Source organism: Gopherus evgoodei, chromosome 1 (genome assembly GCF_007399415.2).
Source record: "Gopherus evgoodei ecotype Sinaloan lineage chromosome 1, rGopEvg1_v1.p, whole genome shotgun sequence".
In the NCBI taxonomy this organism is placed as follows: domain Eukaryota; kingdom Metazoa; phylum Chordata; order Testudines; family Testudinidae; genus Gopherus; species Gopherus evgoodei.
In genome coordinates, this window is record NC_044322.1 from 219,895,956 (window position 1) to 219,913,266 (window position 17,311).

The 17,311-nt window shown below is 49.6% G+C and overlaps 2 protein-coding genes and 1 pseudogene across 8 annotated transcripts in view; 1 reads left to right on the forward strand and 2 right to left on the reverse strand.

Annotated features, from left to right (window-relative positions):
- Nucleotides 1-17,311, forward strand: part of LOC115636587 (zinc finger protein 154-like) — a 658,270-nt gene that overhangs the window by 504,627 nt on the left and 136,332 nt on the right. The gene's annotated exons all lie outside the window — the stretch shown is intronic.
- Nucleotides 1-17,311, reverse strand: part of LOC115636545 — a 1,011,845-nt pseudogene that overhangs the window by 244,901 nt on the left and 749,633 nt on the right.
- LOC115636662 (zinc finger protein 3-like) overlaps nucleotides 1-17,311 on the reverse strand; it is a 438,128-nt gene that overhangs the window by 6,533 nt on the left and 414,284 nt on the right. The window contains exon 1 of one of the 5 annotated variants that reach the window (XM_030537033.1): nucleotides 1,485-2,788. The exons of 3 other annotated variants lie outside the window; for them this stretch is intronic. The gene's annotated coding sequence lies outside the window, so the exon portion shown is untranslated. Of the gene's footprint in view, nucleotides 1-1,484; nucleotides 2,789-17,311 lie in introns of those variants that run through there. One more of the 5 variants, XM_030537068.1, reaches the window with a different exon arrangement.

The following is a 17,311-nucleotide window of genomic DNA, read 5'->3' on the forward strand; positions in this document are numbered from 1 at the left end:
AAGAAAGGGCCAGTGATGGATTTTACCTCTTTCAGGAGACTGAAGAAGACAGACAGACATTTTGGGGAGAAACAGCTGAGTTTGAGCTGACCGAGGGGGGTCTTTTGGGGCTACAAACTGCCATGACCTGATAACCCAGATGTACACTTTTAAAGAAGGTTTTTTAATACACTTTGGAAATGATCGGGGATTGCCAAGAGGACTGATGGTAAATATTCATTTTGACGCTTTTCTTGCTTTATATCTTTTCCCCATAAGGCACAATGACACTTGCACGGATCCAAAGGATCTGTGCAATGCCCTGGCTTTTAAACAGTCCTTGGGAGGTGCCCCTTGAGTGCACTACACCCCCAAGGGCTCCCAGTCTTCCACAAGGATAAGCCATGTAGCTTCAACACCTGAGACTGAGCCTCTGGTTTCAATACTCCTATGTCAATCTGTTGTAGTAAGAGGAGGCCCTAAGATATAAACCTCGGTATCAAAGACCCGGTATGAGGCCTGAGGCCTGAGGTAAAGTAATGGTCAAGACTTTGCTAACATAAAGCAAAGTTAAGCTGTGAGCTAAAGGCAGGCCCTGCTCACAGAAGCTGGCAAGGAAAGGGCTGAAGCTGCAAAAAGAGACATACCTAAAAAGTACTGAACACCAGATATCAGAACATTTGCATAGTTGTACACTCCACACAGATAACAAGGAACAGGCTGAGCCACCCCAATGACAGGGCCAAAAGGGTAATATGATGGATAGAGTTGTTTTGTTCCAACCAACACGTACAAGGTGAGAGGCGTCACCTTACTGCGTAGAAGGGTTGCACCTTGCTACGTAGAGGGGTTGCACCTCAATACGTCAGGAGTGATGTGTAACTTGTTTGTACCTGTGTATAAGAATGCATCCCTGGGGCGGTGTCTTTGTCCAGCCGAGGGGGCAGTGGAAAGTCCCGCCACTGACTGAGCTGAGTCCATTGCCAGGGGGCACATATTCGTACTATGTCCTATAGAGTAAAAATCTAGAGGGAATTATTATTGTGCTTCGTTTGATAATAAACCTGGCCGAAGTGCCTTCGTACCTTACTAGACTCTGTGGTCACTGGGGGTTCTCTTCGCGTCTGCTGTGTCAGCTATCTTTGAAGAGCTGGGACAGCACACAGGGAACACCCGCAAGCAGCCGAGTGATATCAACATTGAACAGAGCAGAGCACCACACAGGTAGCATCTGACAACACCTGTGATCTCTGCCAGCAGGTCCAGCTGAATGACACTCCTGTTCAGAGACTGTTCCTCATTCATGCTTCGATGCACCTCAGCAAGTTTTTGCTGTGACACTGGGCAGACTTTTAAAACAGAGCAGGGTGTACTAGTCAACCGAAACACAGCATTGAAAGTCTTTAGGTTAGGACAGAGAAGCAAAGAAGACAATATAGTCCATACTGGCCAATGCCCTTGAGCCACGCTGCTGTAGAAAACAGTTTGGTTTCCTTTCACTGTACCTGTCCATTTGTCTTCGCTCCGGCAGAGCTCCCTGTGTCTGCGAGCCCATTTCTTCCTGCTCCCAAAAACATAACGAGTCCATGTATGCTTCACTCAGGCAAGGGGAGATCCTCCCGTGGACAAGTGACAATTATTCCCTTGTCTCTGTCGGGTATTCCATTGATGTAGGTTAGTCCCAGCCAGTCCTTAATGACCCATTCATATCACCCCATGACAGCTACATGACGAAACAACTCATGTCTCCTGCTCTTTCTAATCATAGCAATACCAATCAGAGTGGGAAACTGAGGTGTGTATTGGCATCATACAAGTATCACCAAAATTCCCACCTCTATCACACACACACTGCTCACAGCCCTTGGTGAGAAAGCAAAGCACAGGAACTGGAGGTTAGTCAAGTGAACATAGTGTAGGAGAAGCTGCAATCCTCAAACCTGGTCAAAAAGAGAGGCATGTGGGTCCCTACCCACAGAGAGGGACTGGATAGAGATCTGATACCCGAGAGGCCATTCCTTGAGCAGACCATAGAGGCAGGATAAAGGCTTCTCTACCCCAGAACTGTGACATCACAAAAGCACATGTTGTTGAATTTGGAAATCTAGTGATTCAAGTGTAATGGGAGGGAGAATTAAACTCCGCCAGTGTGTGGAGACGGTTGGGGAATTAAACACTAAAATTCAGGAGCAACAGCCTCTAATTCTTCCAGAAAAGGAGAATGTAAGAAACAAGAACTGGGACACATAACCTCAGGAGGGACAGACTCGAAGATCCAAGGAGCCCAGGGGGAAAACAGCTTGTGGCTGCTGCAGATGGGGAATGGGGGCCAAGAGTCTCTACAGACTCTCACTCCTGTTGACCTCAACCTGATTTTATGATCTAGGACCTAGTCTCACATCTTGTGGGCAATTTTATACTCGCTAGAGATAAAATATCATTATCAGAGAATTGCTTATTAGCTTGGAACATGCATGGAGGGGCAAGGAGGTGAACACAGATAAATGGGTTATGAAGTTTGCTACAGTTAAGGGCCTTATATTAGGTGGAGGTTCTGTGGGAATATAAATTATGCTGACGTCTGGGATTTACCAGAATAGGCCTAAGGAGCGAATCCTAGGTCAGATATTCTGCACCCTCATTTTGAGAGACTAACGAGGAACCACAAACAGGTGCAACACGCCACAGAATTCTGAAAGAAGGAAGTTTGGGGTGGGCTTAAGCAGTTAGGTTGCTATTCAGTATCTCAGCAGTTGGGCCTCATTCATATATTGGAATTATTAATAAATAAGTGATGTAAATCATGAGTATTAATGTTTGGTGATTAATTATGGACTTTCCAAAGGCCACATATGGGTTGGGGCAGCTATTGACATTATTGTAGTAAGAGTAAAAGAGCAGATATAGTATATAGCCATCCTATTACCATAAAGAAGTGGATAAAATACCTCTCTTAGTTACTATTTTTTCATTTTGTCAGGTCCCTGAGACAGTGTAAACTGGAGCAGGGCCTCCCTTCCGATGGCCTCCCTTGCCCCTCAATCTCTGTTTCCAATGGTGTCCATAACTTGTAAGTATGCACAGTGCAAGACCCTCTTTACTCTACTTATCTTAGACTGATCGTTATGTGTATTGATCCTTGCCTATGATTTCAATTATAATTGTCTGTATTAAATCACATTTCTGTGTGTTTCACCAAATTTCATCTTCACAATTCACTTTGAGTAGCCATGTAGAAGGGCAAGTTGTACCCCAATATGTAATCTTATAGGTGTAAAAATTGTACAGGCTACATCACCACTCTGTGACATTATCATCAAACTGCCCATTTGTGCCTGGGCAGGGGCCCTGCCATGGGAGGGAGGAATGCAGCAAGGACTCAGGATCAGCGGCCGGGTCGCTGTGCACAGAGATGGGGAGGTTATATGGGGAGGGGGCAATAAGTGGGAGAGAGAGGTCAAGAGTTAAAATAACAGTTGAGGAAAAAACGTAAAATGAAGTGAAACTGAACAGAAATAAAACTGGAGTGTAGGCTCTAAAGCAGGGGTCGGCAACCTTTCAGAAGCGGTGTGCCGAGTCTTCATTCATTCACTCTGATTTAAGGTTTCGCATGCCAGTCATACATTTTAACATTTTTAGAAGGCCTCTTTCTAGAAGTCTATAATATATAATTAACCAATTGCAGTATATAAAGTAAATAAGGTTTTTAAAATGTTTAAGAAGCTTCATTTAAAATTAAATTAAAATGCAGAGCCAGCCCCGGACCAGTAGCCAGGACCTGGGCAGTGTGAGTGCCACTGAAAATATGCTCACGTGCCGCCTTCGGCACGAGTGCCAGAGGTTGCCTACCCCTGCTCTAAAGCAACAAGGCTTGGATAGGGATTTGGGGTTAAAGGTCTGGGATCCCCGACAGCCCCAGATCCCCAAACCTCTCCTCCCTCCCACTGACGCACCCAGCCCACCTCCTGGGTGCCCTTCCTCCACACTCTCCTCCAATTCTTCCCATTACTCTCAGCCAGCACCACCTCCCGGCACCTTGGGAGCTTCTTGTGTTCTCTCCTCATCTCTTACTACCTCATCCCTCCCTGCTGCTTCTTAGCTCTAATCCTGCACACACCGTCCCTATAGCTGGGCACCCCAGAATTATCTACTCCCCCCCTTCTCCTCCCCTCCCATGGCTCCCTTCTCCCTTTATCCGTAGAGTCCTGAATTGCAACATTATACACTCTCGTATCAAAAGAGGAGCTCATCTGACTGTCACACAAGCCATGTATGAGTCATATACCTATTTACTCAATTTAGAATTCTACAGGTGGCATATTTTCCTCTTAAAATGAGGAAGGCATGAAAACTGTAGTTATTAACGTATCCAATAAGGATACATTAAATGCAATTTTAAAATGACTGATGGCACTGAAAAGGCACATGTCCAAAAATTATACTAGTGGATGGGAGATAAGGCAAAAAAAGGGGGACAAGGAAACTTGTCAAAACTTGTGTGATGAATAAAGGTATAAAGTTATCACTACTCAGGTTCTTTAGCGCCCCCACAGCTTCTAATAACCCAGGGGACAGGACTCCTTACCCAGCAAGGTCACTGTCTCATAGTTCTCCTGCATGACATCCCCGTAGAGGGCTCTCTGAGTGGGGTCCAGCAGAGCCCCCTCTTCCCTGGTGAAATACACAGACACCTCTTCGAAGGTCACCGGTCCCTGAAAGATCAAGAGTCCAACACTCAGTACCTGCTGCCCCACTATTCACAGAACAGCAGCACCAGGTAAATGGAAGCTCCAGGAGGCACATGTTAACAGAGTCCCACCCCCACCTTGCTTAGAGAGGCCAGGAGGCATCAGAGGGTAGAAAGAGAGAAGCTTTGTGTCTCCCAGCTGACAGACAGAGGCAGGGTCTTCACATACCTACTAGCTAGAGCTTGATATAAGAGATGGGGCTGTCTCTGGACCCCACTGGTGGCTCCCTGGTAGGAATGTAGTTTTGTGGGGGGCCCTGTGGCATGTAGCCCCAGGCAGCTGCCCTACTTGCTGCCCCCTTACACCAGCCCTGGCTTTTATATGCAGAAAACCAGTTATTGTGGCCCATGTGAGCCAAGGAGTTTTCATAGCATGTTCGGGGGGGGGGCGGGGGCTCAAAAAGAAATAGGTTGAGAACATCTGGTGTACGGGACCATCTGTCACACAGGTGAGCTCCTCTGCGTGGTGGGATACACGGGATGTCCCAAGGGGACTGTCTGTGATCCCATGTTAATGCTGTTGCAGTGCCTGAAGTGTTTAAACTGGATACTTGGTTAGTGAAATCTCCATACAGACCTCAGAACCAGTTTGGGGTTTGTGCCCTGCTTCTCACCAGTCTGCCTGAGGCTGGTGCTCGTGCTCTCGAGTCACTGGAGCCAGCGTTACAGAGACTTACAGGCGCAACGCCATCAGCAGCAATTTGCAGCACTGCAGAGCAGGCTTTACAGTGACACAGGGTGGGCCAAATGGTCCATGGACTCAGTCAAGCCCCAGTTCTCCTCCAGTGCATGTCAGCATCCCGGCAACCTTCTAGGGGGTCAAGGCTGCCGCCCCTTCAGTGACAATGGATCCCCAGCACAGCATCACCTGCGCCCCACGAACCGCCTTGTCTCCAGAGACAGAGGTGAGTGACGGAGGGTGCACAACGGCTCCTGGGGGGCAGGGGAGCGAAAGGGATAACAAAACACACCTTCTGGTGTCACCGCTCAGGAAGTGAAGGTGATAGGCATTGTGGTGGCAGTAAAGGAGGAGGGGAAGGAGTGGGAGCAGCACCCTCAAGGGCAATGCTGCCAGTGGGTCGCCCCATCGCATCAGGCATGGGGCTGATAGGGGGCCATTCCCTGGGCCTGGGTGCGTGTGAAGGGCTAAATAAACCCCATGCTGGCACAGAAAGATAGAAAATGTGGCAAAAGACCACCTTGGCTTACCCTTGAGATCTTGCGTGACCTACAAAATAAAAAGGCGTCATATAAAAAATGGAAACTAGGTCAGATCACGAAGGATGAATATAGGCAAATAACACAGGAATGCAGAGGCAAGATTAGAAAAGCAAAGGCACAAAATGAACTCAAACTAGCTATGGGAATAAAGGGAAACAAGAAGACTTTTTATCAATACATTAGAAGCAAGAGGAAGACTAAGGACAGGGTAGGTCCACTGCTCAATGAGGAGGGGGTAACAGTAACGGGAGACTTGGAAATGGCAGAGATGCTTAATGACTTCTTTGTTTCGGTCTTCACTGAGAAGTCTGAAGGAATGTCTAGTATAGTGAATGCTTACGGGAAGAGGGTAGGTTTAGAAGAGAAAATAAGGAAAGAGCAAGTAAAAAATCACTTAGAAAAGTTAGATGCCTGCAAGTCACCAGGGCCTGATGAAATGCATCCTAGAATACTCAAGGAGTTAATAGAGGAGGTATCTGAGCCTCTAGCTATTATCTTTGGGAAATCATGGGAGACGGGGGAGATTCCAGAAGACTGGAAGGGGGCAAATATAGTGCCCATCTATAAAAAGGGAAAGAAAAACAACCCAGGAAACTACAGACCAGTTAGTTTAACTTCTGTGCCAGGGAAGATAATGGAGCAGGTAATCAAAGAAATCATCTGCAAACACTTGGAAGGTGGTAAGGTGATAGGGAATAGCCAGCATAGATTTGTAAAGAACAAATCATGTCATAATAGCGTTCTTTGATAGGATAACGAGCCTTGTGGATAAGGGAGAAGCGGTGGATGTGATATACCTAGACTTTAGTAAGGCATTTGATACAGTTTCACATGATATTCTTATAGATAAGCTAGGAAAGTACAATTTAGATGGGGCTACTATAAGGTGGGTGCATAACTGGCTGGATAACCGTACTCAGAGAGTAGTTGTTAATGGCTCCCAATCCTGCTGGAAAGGTATAACAAGTGGGGTTCCGCAGGGGTCTGTTTTGGGACCGGTTCTGTTCAATATCTTCATCAACGATTTAGATGTTGGCATAGAAAGTACGCTTATTAAGTTTGCGGATGATACCAAACTGGGAGAGATTGCAACTGCTCTGGAGGACAGGGTCAAAATTCAAAATGATCTGGACAAATTGGAGAAATGGTCTGAGGTAAACAGGATGAAGTTCAATAAAGATAAATGCAAAGTGCTCCACTTAGGAAGGAACAATCAGTTTCACACATACAGAATGGGAAGAGACTGTCTAGGAAGGAGTATGGCAGAAAGAGATCTAGGGGTCATAGTGGACCACAAGCTTAATATGAGTGAACAGTGTGATACTGTTGCAAAAAAAGCAAACATGATTCTGGGATGCATTAACAGGTGTGTTGTAAACAAGACACGAGAAGTCATTCTTCCGCTTTACTCTGCGCTGGTTAGGCCTCAACTGGAGTATTGTGTCCAGTTCTGGGCACCGCATTTCAAGAAAGATGTGGAGAAATTGGAGAGGGTCCAGAGAAGAGCAACAAGAATGATTAAAGGTCTTGAGAACATGACCTATGAAGGAAGGCTGAAGGAATTGGGTTTGTTTAGTTTGGAAAAGAGAAGACTGAGAGGGGACCTGATAGCAGTTTTCAGGTATCTAAAAGGGTGTCATCAGGAGGAGGGAGAAAACTTGTTCACCTTGGCCTCCAATGGTAGAACAAGAAGCAATGGACTTAAACTGCAGCAAGGGAGATTTAGGTTGGACATTAGGAAAAAGTTCCTAACTGTCAGGGTAGTTAAACACTGGAATAGATTGCCTAGGGAAGTTGTGGAATCTCCATCGCTGGAGATATTTAAGAGTAGGTTAGATAAATGTCTATCAGGGATGGTCTAGACAGTATTTGGTCCTGCCATGAGGGCAGGGGAATGGACTCGATGACCTCTCGAGGTCCCTTCCAGTCCTAGAGTCTATGAGTCTATGAGAAGGGGTTAAACTGCTGCTTTAGTCTGGACAGGGCCAGCCCCTCCACACCTGCAAACCATGCCAGGACTGGAGCAGAAGTTAACAGGAGATACCTGCTCTACTCAGGGGGGAGCAACCCTAGGAAGGGACCAGTCTGTGGAGCGTCTCCAGCCCCAAAGAGAGGGCTGGCAGCATTCGGGGCTCTGACCTTCACCGAGGGAGGGTGAGGATCCCCAGAGCTCAAAGCAGGAGCAGGTGGAGACCCAGTAAACTCTGAAGGGGACTAAGAGACTCCCAGGGACCCCAAAAGTAGGAGAGGCCCATATCCTCATGGGAGCTGTCCACAGTTCCCCTCCCCACCACCACCCCCCCGTTTCTTTTCTTTCATTCCTTTATTTACCCTTGTTTGCTGACAGTCGGCTCTTTTGCTGTTTCACCTGGTGCCCCGAGAGAGGAAGAAAATGCCCCGAGGCCTCAGCCAGGGGGTTGAGCCCTGACACACCCCTGGCTTAGCAGTTCTCTGCCAGTAGCAGTGAGAGAACCAGTGTGGGGCAGGATCTCTGTCAGGGTTTGTGCAGTGCCCAGTACAGTGGTGGAGCGTGATTCGGGTCAGGGTCAGTGCAGTGCCAGGCCCGACAGGGACACAGATCTCAGTCAAGGTCTCTGAAGTGCCCAGTACAATGAAGGCAGAAATCTGTGCCACAGTAATGTGCTGCCTGACACAAGGGAGGCCGTGATCTCGCTCCAGGTCTCAGTTTTACCTGCCACAATGGGAGGCCTGATGTCTGTGGGGTCTCTACAGTGCCCAGCACAACAGGGGCACAGATCTCACTTGGGGTCTCCACAGCACCTGTCACAACAGTGGGGTCTGACCTCTGTTGGGGTCTCCACAGCGCCTGGCAGAACAGGGCCCAGTTCTCACTCGGGGTCTCTGCAGCTCCAGGAACAACAAGGTCCCTGATTCTGTTTGCTGCCCTGCAGCACCTGGCACAATGGGAGTCTGATTTCACTTGGTGTTGATGCAGGGCCTGGCACAACAGGGGCCCGGAGCTCAGTCAGGGTCACTGTAGCACCCGGCACAAGAAGATCCCTGGCTCTCTGCAGGGGTCTGTTCAGTTCCTGGCACAACCAGTGTCCCAAACTCGGTCAGGGTTTGTGCAGTGCCCGGCACACTGGGGGACCTGATCTCAGGCAAGGCCTGGGCCATACTCAGTACGATAAGAGCCCTGATCGCAGTCAGACACCTGAAGAGAAAAGTGGGAAGATTTTCAAGAATTTGATATCAGTATTTCAGAACTGAGGAGAAAATGGGGCACAAACTAAATATTTGACAACATAAGAGAGAAGCACCAATGTCTGGGGAGATTTTATGTCACCATTCAACAGTTCAAGAGAAAAGAGGGGAAATTTGAAGGGATTATTCAGGGATATTCAATCAACAACAGATGGGATGGATTCTTCTTGTCCTGGGTGATGTGGCTTTCACAGGGGAAAGGAGTGGGGCTGGAGCCAGAAGGTCACTGGTTGTGGGGAGGGGCTGGCAGTGGGGTCTGGGAATGTGACTAGCAGGTGATGGCAGGAGGGCTGCTGGGTTGGGCAGCCAGAGGTGAAGTAGCTGGACTGAGAAACCTGGGGCTGGGATGTCTCCATGGGGAACGCTTGTTCCTCCCTCCCCTTCCTGGGCCTTCCCACACCCTGTTACCAGCAGAGTGCCCCACACCCCAGCCCAGAGGTGTCCCTGTCTCAGGGCTCCCCCAGCCTCTACCTATTAACCCTCTGCCCAGTTCAGGAATCACTCAGGGGAACCATTTCCCACCTAACCAAGGACAAATCACTGGAGGTAAAAATGGGAGGAAACACCCCAAACCTGAGATTTGAACTGGCCATTGGCGAAGTGGAGAGAAAATGGGGCACAAGGGGGAAGAACATGGAACTTCTTAGGGATTTGGGGGAAGGGGTGGGCACCCTGGCTGTTGCTCGTTGCTCTCCAGAAAGAGGGCAGGACGGGAGGGGACAGAGGGTCCCCACGGGAGGGGGCAGCAGTAAATCCGAGGAGATCTCAGCCCCCCCCCCTTCTCTCCCTGCTCCTCGAGGGTCACCGGATCTTCTCCCCCCCGCCATGTCCGGGCTGCACAGACATTTTCCATCCGCCCCTTTTCTGGGTCTCCCCCCGGCGCTCGGGCAGCCCCCGCCCAGCCACAGCGGGTCCCCCGCAGCCCACACGGGGGCGAGTTACTGCCCGGCCCCGCCCCCCGGGCTCGCTCCGGTACCAGGGTCACCGCCCCCTCCACTGAGCCCGCTTGCGCCGCTCTAATTCTTCTCCCCGCCCAGGCGTGCAGCGCCGATTGGAGGAGACTTGGAGCCGGGCTGTGCGCTCAGCGGAGGTGAGCTGGGCCGGGGAGCGGTTCCCCGGTGCGCCCCCTCCCCCCTGTTACTGCAGACAGCCCTCCCCGCGCGCCCCCACCCCCAGCTCACCTCCACCTCCTTGCCTGAGGGGGCTTTTAGGCGCCTCCACCACAAGGCTTCTGCTCCACGGAGAGTCCGGAACTACATCTCCCAGCCTGCCCCGGGGCGCGTCCGTTCTCTCCAGCCCAGGTAAGGGAGGGGTTCGGCAGCTGAAACTGCGCATGCTCCATGCGAGCCCCGCTGGGGGCGGGAGAGCAAAGCTGCTGTCGCCTCGGTGTGAACCGGGTCGGGCTGAGCAGCTGTTGCTCCTGGGTCTGTGCGGGGGGGGGGGGGGTCCGGCATTAACCCCTCAGTGCCCGGCCGGGGGGGCTTTCTCCAGCTGGGCCCCGCCCCCTGGGCAGCCCCGAGCTCTGCCGCCCCAGCCCCGGCCCGGAGCCCCCGGTGAGTGAGAGACCCCGGGGGGCGCTGGGGCCGGGCGGGAAAGCGACTCTCTGCCCCGGGGACCTGGGAGAAGCCTCGGAGCCGCCTCGGCCCCAGGGGAGCTGCAACAGGATCCGCCCCGGCCCCGCTGGGATGGGGGGGGGAAGCCGGAGATGCGGGGGGGTTGAACTGTCTCTGGGCAGCCAGGAAATTCCCGGGGGGGAAGTGGCGGGTGGGGGAAGGGGAGTTGATTGGATCCTGTCCCAGTTTGTGCCTCTCGCCCCCGATACAAATTCTCTCTAGTTCTGCCCCTTTTCTCTCTCTCTCACGTGGCTATAAAATCCAGGCAGATTTCCCCCCCCCCCCCCCCATGATCCGCTTTCTCGATTCCCCTGTTTTTCCCCTGGTCTCTCCATGATTCTCAAATATCCATTTAAAGTCTCCCCGATGTGTGTGTGTGTGGGGGGGTTTCCCCACCCATTTTATCTGCAGCGCTTTGCCCTTGTTTAGGTGGGTAATTGTTGCCCTGGGTCATTCCCCAGAACATGGCTGCCCCTGGCGTGGAGATGGGAGGAGATGCCTGTTCTCTGCCAGGGCGGGGAAGGGAGGGGCACGTGTCCCCCATGGGGACTGCCTGGACCCTGGTTTTCCAATCCCAGTTACTGCTCCCTAACTACCAACACAGTTGTCCCCATCCCCCACTGCTGCCCCCTTCCCTCATCCAAGGACCTTCCAGCTCCCCCAACCCCCCCTTTGCCCTTTTAAAGCAGCTCCTCAAAGGGCTCCCTGCTGCCTACGTGAATGGTGGGGGTGGGGGGAAGTCTTACTTTCTGTTTATGTATTGGACAGTCATATAAAATCTAATCAAACAGTCCCCTTTTCCCTCTAGTTTGTTAATAGCAATATAAAATCCCCTCAGATCTTGGTGTTTTTCTCTCATGTTATCAGTTGCTTAGCTTGTGACATGTCTTCTCTGCAAATCTCAAAGATTCTTTTGAAATACCCTAAAGATTTGTCCCCCTTTCTCTCTACTTGTCTATTGCTAAGTGAATATGCCCTGCGTTTTTCCTTCTCTCTCTAACTATAAAATGCTTGAAAAAACCAAAAACCCTCAGATTTACCTTTTCTCAGATTCTTGAATGTGGATATAAAATGTTTCCAAATGTTGCCCATTTCTGCTGTGTTCATTTATCATATATTGATGTGAAATACACACAGATATATATTAGTTGTTGATATGAGGTAAAAATCCCTCTGATTTTCCACTTTCCTCTCACTAATTTGGAAAAATGGATCCAAAATCCCTCAGATTTGCACCCTTTCTCTTTTATTTCTAAACATTGATCTCAAATCTCAAGTTTTGCCTCTTTCTATGCCATCATCAAATGTTAATTAAAAATCCTGTTGGGTTTGGGGCTGTTCCCCATGTCTCTCCATACAGCAACTTCTCCTTCCTTAGAGGGAACCTTTTGCCCTGAGTCCTTCTCCATCCTGATTGGTGCAGGGGGCTAAATTGCCCAGTGATTATCTTTCCCCTCTCCTTTGAGAATCGTTTCTTCCTCCCTTTTTTTCTGTTAAAATGTTTGCCGAAGAAAGAGAGCAGACACGTGTTTAATACCCATCAAATTGAGAGGCCTCCCCGTGTTTGGGGGATCAGTGGTTCCCAGCTGGTAACAGGAGAGTTGGCTGGACCCTTCTCTTTTCTCCAGCTGACATTGGATGAGTGCAGTGTGAGTTGAGAAGTATCCCAAACCCCATGACAAATGGTCTCTGTGAGGGGTTGCCTCCTGCAGTGCTAAGATGTAGCCACCTCTGGGGTGGATCCATGATGGCTATTATTTGCTACTGAGAGGCATGGAAATTTCTTACCTATTTTGGCCCTCCATGCCTTTCATTTTCCTGTTAAAGAAGCATCCCCCAGGGCTCCCTCTGCCCGTGTGATTGGCCAGCAGGGGGCAGTGATAACTTTCTATCCACTGTGTGGGGAAATTGGAGCTGAAGGGACAGTGTGGGTGGATGTCAGGGGGTACCCTAGTCAGGTTGGTGGGTTCTGGAGGTTTGGGGTTTTGGGGTGGTGGTTCTGATGTGCCCAGCCCTGAGGCTATGGGTCCTGGAAGTGGGTATCGCTGGGGCCTGTTGGCTGCAGAACTGCAGGAGGGGGTGTCTCTTGGGGAGACGGAGCAGGGGGCTAGAGGGAGCCTGGTGCTGTACGAAAGGCTCTGTCTGGGCTTCCCCCACTGGCTTCTGTTAGGATCCCCGGAACTAGGTCCGGGGATGCCAGGCAAGCAGAGTGAGGGGTCCCACTGTAAAGCATCAGGGGGTCCTGCTGGGGGGAGGAGGCGGCTCCAGGTAAATGGCATGGCAGATCCTACTGGAGGTCAGGTGGGGGTCCAAGCAGGAGTGGGGGAATCCCAGGCGAGCAGTGAGGGACTGAGTTTCCAGTGGGGTGTCCTCTTGAGCAGGGGAAGGTATCCCTGGCTCCTGGGGGTTCTTGCGGGGGGTGGGGAAACCCCTCTGGTATTCCCAACCTGGCAGTCATGGTCTGGTGGGGATTCCCTGGCCAGTGGGGCTTTAACGGGTGTCTGGGGCCCCTGGTCAGGGACTCTGGGGGCTGTGTCCAGGGAATATCTGGTGGGCCTCTGACTGGGAGGGTGTCTGGGGACCCTGACTGTAGGCTCTGGGAACTGCTCCTGACCTCGCTCCTTCTCTCTGATCAGTTTGTGCCAGAATCCTGGCTCCAAGCACTTCCTGGCATTCCCCAGCCAGGCCCAGTCACTGTGATAACGTTCTATCCACTTATCAAACACTGTGAGGTGAAATCACAGATTTTGCTGTTCTCTCCTCTTGAAAACTGCAGGAACTTCCAGTTCCCTTGAGAAAATTAGTTCCTCTCCCCCCCCCCGCCCCCACCGTCCTTGTCCTACATCTAGGGTGTGAGGGAGGTGGTAAGCACTGCTACACAATGGTCTCTTCCACAGCATTCTGGACTCATTCTTTCTGGTTTCATTGAGACCATGATAATCCAGAATCACTGCATGGAAAGACAAGGAGTGACTCCACATGGACAGTGGGGCAAATGAGTTCCTCCCTTGAGAAGGGGCTCTCATTAGCTGCTCTCCCCCATGAGCTAAAGGAGGGAAGCTGCTCAAACTCTGTCCCTCTCTGCCCAGGATATTGGGGTTCAGCTTCCTGAGTCAGATGCTGCAGCCTCCATTGTGATCTGGGAGACCAGGCTTAGCAGCTGCTGCTCCCCCAGCAGGGGTTCTGTGCTGGGAAGGGACCTTAACTAAAGCTTCTTCTCTGCCTGACCCAGGTGATTCATAGACTCTAGGACTGGAAGGGACCTCGAGAGGTCATCGAGTCCAGTCCCCTGCCCTTCATGGCAAGACCAAATACCGTCTAGACCATTCCTGATAGACATTTATCTAACCTACTCTTAAATATCTCCAGAGATGGAGATTCCACAACCTCCCTAGGCAATTTATTCCAGTGTTTAAATACCCTGACAGATAGGAACTTTTTCCTAATGTCCAACCTAAATCTCCCTTGCTGCAGTTTAAGCCCATTGCCTCTTGTTTTGTCATTAGAGGCTAAGGTGAACAAGTTTTCTCCCTCCTCCTGATGACACCCTTTTAGATACCTGAAAACTGCTATCATGTCCCCTCTCAGTCTTCTCTTTTCCAAACTAAACAAACCCAATTCTTTCAGCCTTCCTTCATAGGTCATGTTCTCAAGACCTTTAATCATTCTCGTTGCTCTTCTCTGGACCCTCTCCAATTTCTCCACATCTTTCTTGCAATGCGGTGCCCAGAACTGGACATAATACTCCAGTTGAGGCCTAACCAGCGCAGAGTAGATTGGAAGAATGACTTCTCGTGTCTTGTTTACAACACACCTGTTAATACATCCCAGAATCACGTTTGCTTTTTTTGCAACAGTATCACACTGTTGACTCATATTTAGCTTGTGGTCCACTATGACCCCTAGATCTCTTTCTGCCATACTCCTTCCTAGACAGTCTCTTCCCATTCTGTATGTGTGAAACTGATTGTTCCTTCCTAAGTGGAGCACTTTGCATTTGTCTTTATTGAACTTCATCCTGTTTACCTCAGACCATTTCTCCAATTTGTCCAGATCATTTTGAATTTTGACCCTGTCCTCCAAAGCAGTTGCAATCCCTCCCAGTTTGGTATCATCCGCAAACTTAATAAGCGTACTTTCTATGCCAACATCTAAGTCATTGATGAAGATATTGAACAGAGCCGGTCCCAAAACAGACCCCTGTGGAACCCCACTTGTTATACCTTTCCAGCAGGATTGGGAGCCATTAATAACTACTTTCTGTGTACGGTTATCCAGCCAGTTATGCACCCACCTTATAGTAGCCCCATCTAAATTGTATTTGCCTAGTTTATCGATAAGGATATCATGCGAGACCGTATCAAATGCCTTACTAAAGTCTAGGTATACCACATCCACTGCTTCTCCCTTATCTACAAGGCTCGTTATCCTATCAAAGAAAGTTATCAGATTGGTTTGACACCATTTGTTCTTTACAAATCCATGCTGGCTATTCCTTGTCACCTTACCACCTTCCAAGTGTTTGCAGATGATTTCTTTAATTACTTGCTCCATTATCTTCCCTGGCACAGAAGTTAAACTAACTGGTCTGTAGTTTCCTGGGTTGTTTTTATTTCCCTTTTTATAGATGGGCACTATATTTGCCCTTTTCCAGTCTTCTGGAATCTCTCCTGTCTCCCATGACTTTCCAAAGATAATAGCTAGAGGCTCAGATACCTCCTCTATTAACTCCTTGAGTATTCTAGGATGCATTTCATCAGGCCCTGGTGACTTGCAGGCATCTAACTTTCCTAAGTGATTTTTAACTTGCTCTTTTTTTATTTTATCTTCTAAACCTACCCCCTTCCCATAAGCATTCACTATGTTAGACATTCCTTCAGACTTCTCAGTGAAGACCGAAACGAAGAAGTCATTAAGCATCTCTGCCATTTCCAAGTTTCCTGTTACTGTTTCTCCCTCCTCACTGAGCAGTGGGCCTACCCTGTCCTTGGTCTTCCTCTTGCTTCTAATGTATTGATAAAAAGTCTTCTTGTGTCTCTTTATTCCCATAGCTAGCTTGAGCTCATTTTGTGCCTTCGCCTTTCTAATCTTGCCCCTGCATTCCTGTGTTGTTTGCCTATATTCATCCTTTCTAATCTGACCTAGTTTCCATTTTTTATGACTCCTTTTTATTTTGTAGGTCATGTAAGATCTCATGGTTAAGCCAAGGTGGTCTTTTGCAACATTTTCTATCTTTCCTACCCATCGGAATAGCTTGCTTTTGGGCCCTTAATAGTGTCCTTTTGAAAAACTGCCAACTCTCCTCAGTTGTTTTTCCCCTCAGTCTTGATTCCCATGGGACCTTACCTATCAGCTCTCTGAGCTTACCAAAATCCGCATTCCTGAAATCCATTGTCTCTATTTTGCTGTACTCCCTTCTACCGTTCCTTAGAATTGCAAACTCTGTGATTTCATGATCACTTTCACCCAAGCGTCCTTCTACTTTCAAATTCTCAACGAGTTCCTCCCTATTTGTTAAAATCAACTCTAGAACAGCTTCCCCCCTAGTAGCTTTCTCAACCTTCTGAAATAAAAAGTTGTCTGCAATGCAGTCCAGGAACTTATTGGATAGTCTGTGCCCCGCGGTGTTATTTTCCCAACATATATCTGGATAGCTGAAGTCCCCCATCACCACCAAATCTTGGGCTTTGGATGATTTTGTTAGTTGATGACTTTCTCCATCTGGTACTAGCCCCCTGGGGCAGCCCTGGGCCCTGTTAGTACTAAATTCTGAGCCAGAGACTCCGGGTAACTGGAAGAAACCAAGGGAAAATGCTGGGGTCTGGCATTAAAATGACTCTACACAAATAGCCTCCCGGTCATTTCTGCTCCCATTAGCAATTGCAGGAGCAAATCCAACCATGGAGGAGCAAACAATCCAGGAATGTGACTTTCCTAGCAGATGAGCAGGGAGAGGGGACAGGGAAAAGGAGATTGAAAGGGGCAATGGGAGAGAAGAGTTTTGAGAGAGATTTCCAGATCTCCAATTTGCCCAGACAGATGTATTCCTGCACCCTGGGTAGAGTCACTTTCCTGTGGACAAGATGAGGCTCGGGCTTGGCTACACTCGAAACTCCAAAGTGCTGCCACAGGAGTGCTCCCGTGGCAATGCTTTGAAGTGCGAGGGTATGGCTATACTTGCAGCTGTACAGCGTTGCCGCGGGAGCGCTCCCGCAGTAGCACTTCGAAGTGCGAGTGTGTTCGCGGCGCCAGCGCTGGGAGAGAGCTCTCCCAGCGCTGCAGGTACTCCACCTCCCCGTGGGGATTAGCTTGCAGCACTAGGAGCTGCGCTCCCAGCCCTGGGTCACTGTTTACACTGGCGCTTTGCAGCGCTGTAACTTGCTTCACTCAGGGGTGTGTTTTTTCACATCCCTGAATGAGAAAGTTGCAGCGCTGTAAAGCGCCAGTGTAGCCAAGACCTCAGACAGAGGAAGACCCAGTTCCTGACTCCATATCCCTCCTGCTGGAGTGTGGCTGCCATGGGGTC